Source organism: Capsicum annuum, chromosome 4 (genome assembly GCF_002878395.1).
Source record: "Capsicum annuum cultivar UCD-10X-F1 chromosome 4, UCD10Xv1.1, whole genome shotgun sequence".
Lineage (NCBI taxonomy): Eukaryota > Viridiplantae > Streptophyta > Magnoliopsida > Solanales > Solanaceae > Capsicum > Capsicum annuum.
Window position 1 is genome coordinate 152,481,669 of NC_061114.1, and position 14,063 is coordinate 152,495,731.

Genomic DNA, 14,063 nt, shown 5'->3' on the forward strand with positions numbered 1-14,063 from the left:
ACCAACCCATCAGTAATATTGCCTCAAATTACGATACATCTTAGTCACACCTGGATGGATAGAATATCTGGAACAATGGGCCTCCTCCAAGATCAACCTAATCCGGTCACCCACTCTCGGCATACAAACTCGACCCCAAATCCTTAAAACTCCATCTGAATCAAGTGAGGCTTTCTTAGTCTCCCCAATCAACACCTTATCTTGAGCTAACCTCAATCCAACATTATCAAACTGATGAGCTCAAATCTGCTCCATCAATGAAGATCTGATCTCCACAAATGCCAAAATACGACCAGGTATCGAAATATCAAATCTTACCATCTAGTTAGCTAAAAATTAAACCTTTAAGGGCAAAGGCCGCTCCTGGGTCAAAAGATGCGCCAAGAAACCCATGCCAGTGAACTTTCAGCTCAAGGCATCCACAACCACATTAAACTTTCCCGGATGGTAGTGAATAGTCAAGTTATAATCCTTAAGCAACTCAAGCTAACGCCGCTGCCTTATATTAAAATCTTGCTGGGTGAAGAAATACTGAAGGCTACAATGATCTAAAAAGATCTCACAACGAACTCCATACAAGTAGTGCCTCCACAAATCAAGGCAAACACAACTCCACACAACTCCAAATCATGGGTAGGATAATCTCTCTCATGAGGCTTCAACTGATGAGATGCATATGTAATTACCTTGCCCTCCTACATCAACACAGCACCTAACCCAATACCTGAAGCATCACAAAAGATGGTAAAGCCCACGCCCTCTTTAGGCAAATCCAATACAAGAGCTGAAGCCAATAAATTCTTGAGCTTTTGAAAGCTTACCTCACAAGTATTGGACCACCGAAAAGAAATCTTCTTCTGGCTCAACTTTGTCAATAGAGCTGCAATGGATGAAAAACCCTCAGCAAAACGCCGATAATACCCATCTAAGCCAATAAAACTTCAAATCTCTGTAGGCGAAGCAGATCTAGCCTAATGATGAACCACTGCAACCTTGGTTGGATCAACAATAATACCTTCCTTAGTCACCACATGACCAAAGAAAGAAACAGACTCCAACCAAAACTCGCACTTAGAGAACTTTACATACAACTTCTTATCCCCCAATATCTAATGCACAATTCACAAATGCTCCTTACACTTAACCTCACTCTTGGAATACCCCAAGATATCATTTATAAATACGATAATAAATGAGTCAAGATACGGTCGAAACACTGGTTCATCAACTCCATGAATGTGGCAGGGGCATTAGTCAACCCGAAGGATATGACCAAGAAGTCATAATGACCATATCGACTCCGAAAAGCTGTCTTTGGAATATTCGAAGCTCTAATCCTCAACTGGTGATAAATGAACCTCAAATCAATCTTCAAAAACACCGCAGCATCCTGAAGCTGATCAAATAAACCATCGATGTGAGAAAGAGGATACTTATTCTTAATCGTCACCTTATTCAACTACCAATAATAAATACACATCCATATAGACCCATCTTTTCTCTTCACAAACAAGACAGGCGTGCCCCAAGGTGAAATACTCAGTTGGATAAATCCCTTATCCAATAACTCCTGCGATTGATCCTTCAATTCCTTCAACTCTATTGGGGCCATACTATAAGGAAAAATAGAAATGGGCTTAGTGCCCAGCTCAACATCAATACTGAAATCAATATCTCGATCCGGAGGCATACCAAGAAAGTTCGTAAGAAATACATCCATAAACTCACGGACTACAAGGACAAAATCTAAGGAAAGAGAAAAAACAACACTAGTGTCATGAATATGGGCCAAGTAAGATAAACATACCCTCTCAATCAATTTTCAAGCCTGAACATAAGATATAATCCTCTTAGGACCTGAATAAAGTGCACCCTTCTAAGCTATCCTTGGCACACCCGGCAAAGCTAAAGTCACGGTCTTAGCAAAACAATCTAAGATATCATGATAAGGAGCCAACCAATCCATACCCAAAATAACATTAAAATCAACCATATCTAATAGAAGCAAATCTACCAAAGTCTTACACCCGAAAAAAGTCATAACACAAGATTGATATGCCCGATCCACCACTAAAGAATCACCTACCGGGGTAGATACACGAATAGGCATGGCAAGAGGTTTACTAGCAGAATTAAAACCTGAAGCAAAATATACAGACACATAGGAGAAAGTCGATCCAGGATCAAATAATACAGATATAGGTCTGAAATAAACGGGGACGATACCTGTAATACAATATCAAAAGTCTCTACCTCAGGTCTAGCTGGTATAGCATAACATTGTCCACGACTACCAACTGGTTGAGTATCCCCACGACCACCAATACGGCCTTTACCATATCTACCTCTTGCACCTTTGGTAAAACCCCTACCTTTCATAGCTGAAATAGGAGTAGCTCAAAACACACGATGAGAACAGTCCTTGGCCATATGGCCAATCTCATCACACACATAGCAACCTCTACAACCAGTCTCAATAAAAGAAAGTACAATTGAGCCCGAACGGCCACCCTGAACTGCTAAACTAGAAGATTCACCACCTGAACTCTATAAAGTCACCTGCACTGGCCTACCATGGTATCCACGAGAACTTCTAAAATCTCTGCCTCGAGAGTTCTAACTCCTGAACTTACCAAAACGGCGCACCCTCTTGGAGCCTTCCTGAGATGCATAAATAATACCTTTTGTCATATTAGAATGATCCATAATACTCTACAGAGGATCCCCAAGCACAACTATCTGAGATGTAGACAACTGAAGGAAGACAACCAAACCCTTTACAAACTTTTGAATTTTCTCAAACTCGGTGGAAATACTATCTTAGAAATATCTAGATAGGGTATGGAAGTGTACCTCACACTCAGTAACTGTCATGGAGCCCTGCTCTAAATGATCAAACTCGTCCCACAAATGATCTCTCAAACTAAAAGGCACAAATCTCTCTATAAAGGCATCAACAAACTGATTCCATGACAACTCAGGAGTATCAACACACCTACAACCAACAAATAATCTCCACCAATCTCTTGCAGTATCTCTCAACTAATAGTAGTATAAGCCACACCATTCACGCAGAAAAAGTAAAACACAACTCAAAATACAAGGTATGAAAGAACTTTGCACGATAAAGAATAAAATGAGAAAAGTTTCCTAAAGACGCCTATAGCCTCTCAAAGATAGATATGGATGTCTATGTACCGATCTACGAGACTCTAATAGATATCCCGTCCTTATACCGTTGAGACCAATGAAACCTGGCTGCTTTGATACCAATTTATCATGACCTAAAAATAAAGGTCGTGATGGCACTTGTCGCGGCATACCTTGACAAGTAAGCCTATCATCAAAACTGATACAAAAAAGAGAAAAAGACAGAAATATCCCAAGGTAAGACTTCTAGAATGAAGTCGAACCATATAAGTAATCATAACAAAGCGGAAAGAACTTATCCAAAATACCAATCGTGCCCAAAACCAGGTGCCAATAGTATAAGAACTACTAGTACAATTCAAGAGTCAAATACATTGGAAAAATAACCACAAAGAAATAATATTGATCTCTGAATACTAATAAAGACATAACTACTGTACAAAGATAGAGGTGAACTTGAAATGCATGAATGTCTAACAGCTACCTTGGAAGCTCCAACAATCGCTCGAGTCTACCAAGCTGAGGCGCACTCGATCTAGGACCTACACCGAAAGGGCACAGTAGGCATGAGTATGGTCCACTTGTACTTAGTAGGTATCATAGGCCGACCAAGCAAAGTAGTAAATAAAGGATGCAAAATATACACTAAGGGCGCGTTACCTGCAATAAAAAAATTATCCCACAATGGTAGCCCACACCGCTTGCACTAACAGTTCTAATATATCTCACATATATTGCAATATCACACCAAAATAGAACAAAAGTATGTATTATATCATATATAAGAAGAATAAGAGGGAACATACATAGACAAGATCATCAAATACAAGTAAAAAAAGATACGATAAATACATAGATGACAAGTCAATATGGCAGTACAACACAACAGAACACAATAAAGTAAGTGCAATGTATATGATGATGATGATGCACGAGATCGTCGCACAACCTTCGGGATCGTCGTACAATCCCCGTATACACCTATGGAGGTACACCTCCCAACGCAAGACCCATGGGGGGTTTGTCAATCCGTATACAATCCACATATATCATGTCTTTTTTTTGTACATCACTTAAAAAGGTGTTATCAAGTGTTGCCAGTGTTTCTCAGATATTGCTACGGTGGTATCAATGTTTCATGAATGAGTATGATATGAAGATGTAATGCTCACAATCAATCATAATGAGTATTTCCACGACACACCACATGATATATTTCCATAACCAACCAAAATGATATATTTCCCCAACCACTTGAGTCAAATCCACTCATTAATTTTGTTTCATCTATGAATTTTCACATGTCTCATATTCTAATAAAGTATGAATATAATCACAATACACCAATGGTACCACATTAAGCATTTTAATAACAAAAAATAACTATTCATATGTATTTAAGGCTATTAATATCACATAGGAGACCACAAGGTCACACATATCACATAATATCTCAATTTTGATAATTATATCACATATAGGCCCCCACATGGGTACGATACATAAATAGACATTTTTCATGATTAGTTCCCACCCTTAACATGCATTTTGTATCATCGTTTACTACCCAGCCCAGACTGAAAGAGTTAAGTCATAACCTATATCAAAAGCCAAAACTGGTCCGTTACACTTGAACCCACGACCTTACTTTTTATGAACGATCCCCAACTCCACTAAAAGCATCAAATATGAAATTTACGCATCAAAACAAAACTAATGACATTCATATTGACTACTTTTGGTTTAACATCAAAATGGACCCCCAAAATGGGTTTTCAAAAAAAGAAGGGCAAAATCAAAACTTAACTTCAAAACATGTTCTCCATATTTTTAGGAACCTAATTCTATTATTTTCTATATCAATCAGAAAAGCGAATAGAGTTCCATTACATATTGATTATCTCACTAATCAATATCAAATATGAAAGGGAAATCCTTAAATTATTCAATTAGATAATAATTGAATAATTTAAGAATATATTGAATTATTTTTTCAAGTTGATTCAAATTATTCTAACGTTTTATTACTTATTTATTTTTGTTTGGCGTACCAAAAAAAAACTTTTTGACTCCCCATTAGAAATAGCTTTCGCTAACAAAAAAGCCTTTAATGTTATCCAATATGTCTTCCTTTTCAAAATATTTTTACGAATACTTTTTTTATCTCGAAGTGAGTTTTTTTGGAACTGCCATTATAAAATTCCTCATTGCTAGTTATAGTTAGATGTGAAATACATCTATTGTTCAAAATGAATTCTTTATAATATGCAATTTATAATTCACATTGAAGAAAAATCATTTTTGAGCTTTACCGGGTGGTATCTTTGAAATCCGGGTTAAAATCAAGAATTGGAGTTATTTTGAAGTTTAAATTGAGGAAAAACTAGTAATTACAAGATAATAACATTATTCAAGTGAAAAGAAGTGAGATTGGGGTTTAAAATTAAGCCCTAAGATTTTTGGGGTTTTGAGAAATTAATCAAGAATTACTAAAAATAAAAAAGGGTGAATTCTTACCTTAAATCCGTAATAAAACCCAAGAAATAGATGTTAATCTAGCTTCCCAAGCTCCTACAAATTTTACTTTTAAGCTCCCACACTATTTTAGGGTTTAATTCTCAAGAGACAAGATGAAAATGGGCCAAAAATAGGTTGAAAAAAAGCTATTATATTGCAGTTTTTCTGCAATATTTATTGCAAGTTTTTCATTTAAGTCGAATCACACTTCGACGGGGTGTCAAGAATTCGTTCGGAGTTTGATATACACAAACGGACTATGAAATCATACTAAATTCAACGTTCCAGACACGATGACGAAGTCAAATTTTCAAAAAAACATCATTTTCACAAAGTTGACCCCCGAAACTTGAAATCATAATTTTCCAAATCAGGGAGTTGAAATGAGATTTAAAAGTCGTAAAATCATACCAAACATGATAACACCCTAAATTCGATATTCTAGATCAGCTGGCGAAGTTGGATTTTCATCCGAGGTCATTTTAACCAAATGTTGGTCCCATACTCAAATTTTTAATTTTTCAACTTTCCAATCAATAGGTTGAAATGAGTTTGGGTGCACCGGGACCTGAACCAAAGGTCTACCTAGCCTAAAATAAATATTTCAGAGCTGCTGGAGCAGTCCGTTCACCCATCCATCGCACTGATCAAAAAATATCCACATAAGTCCAAAATAAGGCTCTCAAAGCCATCAAAAATCACAATATCACATTAATGATACCAAAATGCATAAAAAATTATGTCAATCACTCTCACACCCTAGAAATATCATAATACAACTACGGGGAGGGGTAAAATAGTTAAATGACACAAAATCACAAATTTCATACATTTCATCTAATTTTTAGGTCGTTACAATATTTTATAATAAATAATTTATAAAAGGACATAGTTCAGTTAATTTAGTTGAACTATGTATTCTTCCTTCGTCACCACCGCGTCATCCCCCCCCCCCCCCATCTTTAACCCTCTCAACCTCTTCCTCCATACAATCCCATAGTTAAATCGTATGAAAAAATAACGAATCATATAATTATAAAAAAAATGACCAATAGTTTCTGTATTACACTGTTTATTATCTAGTGTTATTCGATTGTTAATATTGAATTTTATTAAGTTATAAAATTGCTTGATATAATTATCAAGTGTTTTTCTTATTAGTATAAAATTATATATTTATTTTGTTTAATCACGTATTTTCTATTTTTCTTCAACATAAAATGTATGGATAGTAATTTGTCTGTTATCTAATTTCTTTATTGATTTTTTTTATTTAATTTCTTCATCAAAGTTAATTTAAAATCCTTATCCCTCACCCCAACCCTCAATATTTATAAAAAAATTAGTGTATTTTAATTATTTTCTCCAGAATACATTGAATTAATTTTATTGGTTACATTTTATAAGCAGTTTAGCTTTTTCTCTTACATTTCAAACTATAAGATACTAAATTTTGATCTAGGTTACTTAGAATTTTATATTTTAATATTAAACTAATTCATGGTTTATTGATGCTTTATGTGACATACAAAATTTGAACTTTTACTTGTTATGATTTAAAAAACAATACTTTCTCATTTAACATATTAATTGTATTATACTATTACTACACATACTAAGTACTACTACTGCTACTATTTATTATTATTATTACTAGCATTATTATATTCTTATATTTCATTTAATATTTCAATAAAATTACATTTAGATATATTTTATAATACATCAAATAATTAAACATACCTACAATTTTTTAAAAAAATTATAAGTTTATCTTTGAGAAGATATTGTATCTCCAATTCAAATTCAAAAAAGGAATAGACAACAATAAGAATCCAACTAGAACTCATTAGTATGATAGCTAACTACTTCTAATATGTAATTTCATAAACTTTTAGTTTACCTTTAAGCTTGTTTTAAAAATAAATAACTCTCTTAACTTGAATATTCGACTTCCTCTACTCTCCCACTCATCTCAATTGAAGATTTTAGACTTATCAATATTTTTTTGACTATTTTTAATACTATATAATATTCTTTTCTTTTAATATATATTATGGACTTATATGTACTTATAGAGCAAATAAATTTTACTTATTAAATAAATATGAGATACGTAATTTTCCAAACATATAAATGTTAGAAAGATAAAATAAGTGAGCACAATAATATTTTAGTTGAAATTTGTTTTGTATAAGTAATTTTGACAATATTATTAAAAATATAAAATTTCATTTACATATTTTATAATGAAATAAAATCAAAAACTATTTGCCCCCGTCTCACTCATCTCAACCCACCAAAAAAAGAGAATCAAAATCAAATATTTTGTACTCTTTTCTACACTTTTAAATTTAAATTCAAATATCTCTAATCTCTTAAATTCAAATACTATCATAAATTTATTAAAAAAAGATTAAATTATTATTATCTTTATTCTAATTTTTCTTAAGAAAATATGTATATTTATCATTTGCCATAATCTTTCTGAGAAGAGGCAAGTATTTAATAGTCACTCCATGGATCGATTACTGAATTACATTGTATACAAAATATTATATAAGAGTTCAAGTTACATATATCTGAGTAGAAATTCTTTAAACTGAGAGTGAATCTATATAAGTTGTCTGGCTCAAAAGTAATGACTTACAAAAGACATCTAGGGCTTGGTGGTGAGGTTGGTATTGAGACAGATGGGAGCATAAATGGTGAAAATAATAAGAGAACAATATTACTTACTTGAATGCATGTAGGGATATATTAAGAAGAATAGCCTGTAATAAGATCATCATTTATCTACATACAAAAAATAAAAATGTTAACACACACAAAAAGGAGGAAGACTATAAAAAAATGCAACAAATAAAGCTAATGAGAGAAAGATTAACATCACATGTTATTGTGGGAGAATATATAAGAGAGTTTAAGGAGGTAGAATTTCATTCCAACTCAAATTTCTTTCAAAATTCAAATTCAAATTCAAATTCAAAATCGTATCATTTTGTTATAAAAAGATTAGATTGTTGCTCTTTCTTATCCTATTTATTTTATTATTCATATTTGGATTGAGAAAAAGATTTTAATAAAAAATTTTGTTTGTTAATAAACCTAAAAAGTTAAAAAAAATTACAGATTAACTAATACAAATAGATATAACATGTTGTAGAGATAAATTCAAATAATTTTATCTTTAAATTGATTAAGTTAGATATGGATCAATTCAAATTTCAAAATTCTACAAATTATTATGTTAATGACTTATTAAAATCATGATGAGATATTAGCAATACACATTCTTCATGTTTTTAAAACATCCTGCTATTACTATTTTTATTATTTTCATTAATTTATATTTTATTTAAAATTGAAATCAATTGTATTTAGATATATATTATTACTTAATGAGATAAGTATATGAAACCGCAAGAGTTCATTTAGATATCTTCAATTATAGGTTCCTAGTTTTAAGCTAACGATAATTTTTTTCCTAAAAAAATAATATTTTGAAATTTAAATAAATTTAATATTTTAATTCAAAAATTAATATTGTACTACTATTAAATTTATTATTATTATTATTATTATTATTATTATTATTATTATTATTATTATTATAGTTGTAGTAGTTGTATTGTAGTAAAAAAATTTAAATTAAAAACTTAGAGATATTTGAATATGAAAATATTAATTTAAAAAAAAAAAAGAAATTGTCATTAGGTTGAAACTAAGAATCTAATATTGATGAGTTCTAAATGAACTCCAACTATTCATAAATTTCTTTCTTTCAATATTTTAAAATATATATGAGTTCATTTGATTCAAATATTTTGAAAAATAAAAAACATGATGATTAAAAAAATAGTAGTGGTACGTAATATGTGTTGTAGTAGTTGATAATAATAATAATAATAATAATAATAATAATAATAATAATAATAATAATAAAGTTATAGTAGGCGATTTCTAAGTTTTTTAAATTTTTATTTCTCAATTTAGATGAATAAATGAATTGGCGTCACTATTTTCAAATCCAAATTCAAAATATTTATTAATTAAAATATTTTACTTTTACACAAATATTAAATTTGACCACATAAACCACAAAAGGTACTGGATTCATATGTGATTAGAGATAGTTATCACATTTTTAGGAAGAGAACTACGCGGATTTTATGCAAAATTTTGGGAGGATAGGGATCTGATTGGATAGGTTATAGAGAAATCTTTGCACTAATTTGACCTCTTTACCATGGTAATTATTTTCACTTATATTTGAATTTATATTTTTAATTAATTCAAAATTTTCAATTCAAATTTTTTCTTACAATATTTATAATTTTGTCCTAAAAACTTACACGTGGCTTATCACTAATTTGCTATTTGACTTCTTATGATGCTTCGTCTTCTGCTTTATAATATATACAAATAGATTCTTCCATTCTCCCCAATGTTTGAACGTAACCACTTACTAATAGCTAAACAAATATTCCCCCATTATTCTTGTAATCAATCCATTACATTAATCTACTTATTATGTTTATTGAGGGGTATAACGTAAAAAAAGAGAATCCCAAAAGTTACATTTGATATTTATTGAGCAATTCATTCTTGGTAATAGTAAATCCTGGACTATTGTGTTTACTATTGCTTTTTTGTATATATTATTTTTCTAATAATTCATCTATATGCATTTTAAATTCTTTTAAATCGTCAAAATTATATGTTAATGATTTTTGAGTTACTATGCTATTTTTATCTATTAATTCAATTTTTATAGTAGTTTTATATTTTTCCCATCCTTTTGATAGATCTTCACTATATAATTGTCTTAATTTTTTCTTTATTATTTCTACCTTATCTATTGAAAATATAGGTATTTTTTTTATTTATCGAAAATACAACTAGTTCTACTGTGTCTTCTGTATTTTTTATATTTTCTAACTTTTGTATAATTTTTTCACTTCCTTCATCCAATCAGTTTTCTTTCTTATTTTATTAATATTTCTTTTTCTCTTACTTTTTATTTACATGGTGTTGCAAGCCACCAATCTGTTTTATTTATTATATATGGGTATAATTTATCTAAAAATGGCATTCCTAAAATCATATCTTTTGATGTTAGTTCATAATTATAGATTTCTTCTGTTGTTATTATTTTATTCCATATCTGTATTTTTACATTTTTAGCTTTATATGTAATTAAGCTCCCTTCGTTATTAAATTCTTTGACTACTATTGGTGTTTTTAATTTATCTTATTTACTTTCTGGTAAATAGTTGTATCTACATAAATTTGCTTCTGCTCCTGTATCTATCATAGGTGTATAATACCTATTATAATATTCTTCTATTATTATTTTTACAAGTACATGACTTGAGCCGGGGGTCTATCGGAAACAACCTTTCTACTTCTTTAGAGGTAGAGGTATGGACTGCGTACATCTTACCCCCCCCCAGACCCCACTAGGTGGGAATACACTGGGTTTGTTGTTGTTGTTGTTATTATTTTTACAAGTACATATATTTTCATATCATGTTAAAGTTCTTTTTATGAATAATCTTTCTTTATTATATGTTATAGATAATTGTGTATGTTCTATATTATATGGTTTTACTTGTTCTAACCATTTTATTCCTAATATTATGTCTGCTTTTTGTATTTCTTCCTTTATTTTAAATTCTATTTTTATTTTTTCCGTCGTATCTTTAATGTTTATTAGACTCCTTGGTAGATCTGGGCATATATCACTACTAGTTTTTATTTCTTCACTTTTTACTAGATATTTTGCTGTATAATTTTCTTCTTGTCCTGTGTTTAAGAGTATTAAATATTATTTTTCATTTATTATTCATGTTACATAATATTGATTTAAATTAACTGTTGAAGTTGTTTCATAACTTGTTCTTTTTTATGAGCTTGATGATTCTGATTTTTCATGAGCTATTTTTTTGTTGCACTTATTCTATCATTTATTATTTCTAAATCTTCTTCTATATCTATGTTTTTGTAACTATAATCATTATTATCAATTGTTTTTACAAATTGTTCAAAAGGACTTTCTATTTGTATTTTATTAATTTTATTTTTTCCTGTTATTTTATGTTTTGTTGTTAATACATATAGATTTTTACATCTTGCTGTAAATATTTTACTTACTGGGTTAGTTCTATTCCTGATATTTTTCAATATAATACTAATGATTTATCTATATTTTTATCTGTTATTGCTACTGAATAATTCACACTTATTATAAATTTAAATTTTTGGTATATTAAATTTTCTTTTATGGCTGTTATTATATTTTTTTCTATAGGTTTTATAATTCTATCATCTGCTAAATATAATTCTATTGGTGTATCTATTCCTTCTCTAAAACATGTTTTTATTAATATCTCTGTTCCTCCAAGGTGTACATATTTTATTGGGTCTCTACTTTTTATATCGTTTATTTCTTTATTAATTATTTTTTTTTGTTATTAGTGGTATACTAGCTCTTCCTTTTGCATATTTACAGTCTATTACATGTTTCTTTTGGCTTACTACGTAGTATTCTTCCTTTTTTCTACTAAATATATTTTTTATTGTTGATATTTTAAATATTTTTTCTACACTTAAGTCTAACTCTTTTCCTTTTATTTCGTCAAATATATTACTGTCAAATATTATTTTTTGATCTGTTCCTTCTTCATTTAAATATTCTTCCTTTGTTATTATTTTTATATGTTCTTCAGTTATTTGATTCATTTTTATATCTTCTTCAGTTATTTGATTCATCTAATTCACTATCTATTTCATTATCTGTTTCATTCTCCGAAATTTCATATATACTATCTTCACTTTCTAATTTATAATCTATATAATCTATCTGCATATATTTTTTATTTTCTATTTTTATTTCTGATATTTTTTTATTTTTTGGGTTTTTTGATAATTTACAATCTCTAGTTAAATGTCCTAGTTTCCCACAATTATAACAAGTACATTCTTTTATAGATTTCTTTTTTCTATATGGTCTTTTATGTTTATAATTTTTTACATAATATCTTTTTCTTGGTTTTTTATATTTATATTTTGATTTTTTATATTTCTTATATTTCTTATGTTTTTTTCTTTTCTTATAATATCTTTCTTCACATCCAAATTGAGGTACTATTTTATCTTTGCAACATGCTAAATTTCTTATTAATGTTTTTTCCATTTTTATTTCTTCTCTATATTTTTCACATAGATTTCTATACCATTGTTGTAAAAATTTTATTCTTGCTCCTAGGGTATCTACTATTTTTGCTTTATCCCAACTTTTTATTATTTTTTAACTAAATGGTTCAGGTAATTTACTAAAATATAATCTTCTTATTTCTTTACTTTCTTCTACATTATATGTTCTTTTATAATAATATTCTTTAAATGCGCATGTATACTCATCTATATAGCACATATTACATACTGCTAATTTTAACATTAAATTCCTATTCGTATCTTTCTCTTTATTTTGTTCTTCTTCTTCTTATGTTGTTATACTACTAAATTCTTCTCTTATAGCTATTTCATATTTTTTCAATATTTCTGTTGGTAGTATTTTAGTACGTATTGATGTTCCTTCTGTTTTATTATCAGATCTTAGTACTTTTTTACTTGTTCGACTAGGTTTAAAAATCATAATTTTACTATTCCTATTAATGTCCTTTTTATATATTCTGGTGTGTTTGTTGTATCTATTTTATTATCTAATAATTATTTTGATATGTGTCCTACCCATAGTTGTATTGTTTTATTTGTGTCTATTACACAGTCTAAATCTAAGAAGCTATAATTAATTTTTTTTTTGATGTCCATTTATTATATTCATCCTTTAGATTATATCTTTCAAGCTTATTTTTATAATTATAGGTTGATTTTCTTATTCCTGATGAACTAGGCATTATATTTTTATCTAAAGTGTTTACTTCTGTATTTATTAGTTCTAGATTTTCTTTGTTAATTACTTCTTGTTTTTCATTAATTTCTAGTTTTTCTATATTTTCTAGAATTTCTGTATATGTTTCACTATCTTTCGAATCATAATTATCTGTTTCTTCAGCATCTATTGCATTTATTTCTAATTCACTGGTTTCTGGTTCTTTATTTTTATTTCTAATTTTTCTTTAAATTGATTTATCTCGTTTAATAATTTTTTTTCTTTATCTTTTTCTTCTTTTTCTTTCTGTCTCTTTTCATATAAATCTTTTAGCATTTGTAGTCTTTTTCTAATTCAACAATCCTACTATTTTTATTTTCTTCTATTGTTTGTATTTCTTCTGTGGTTTGTTGTTTTATTTTATCTATTTCCTTTTTTCTGTCTATCTCTTCGTTTTCTCTTTCTATTCTTACCATGGCTGCCAACTTATCTTCTAATT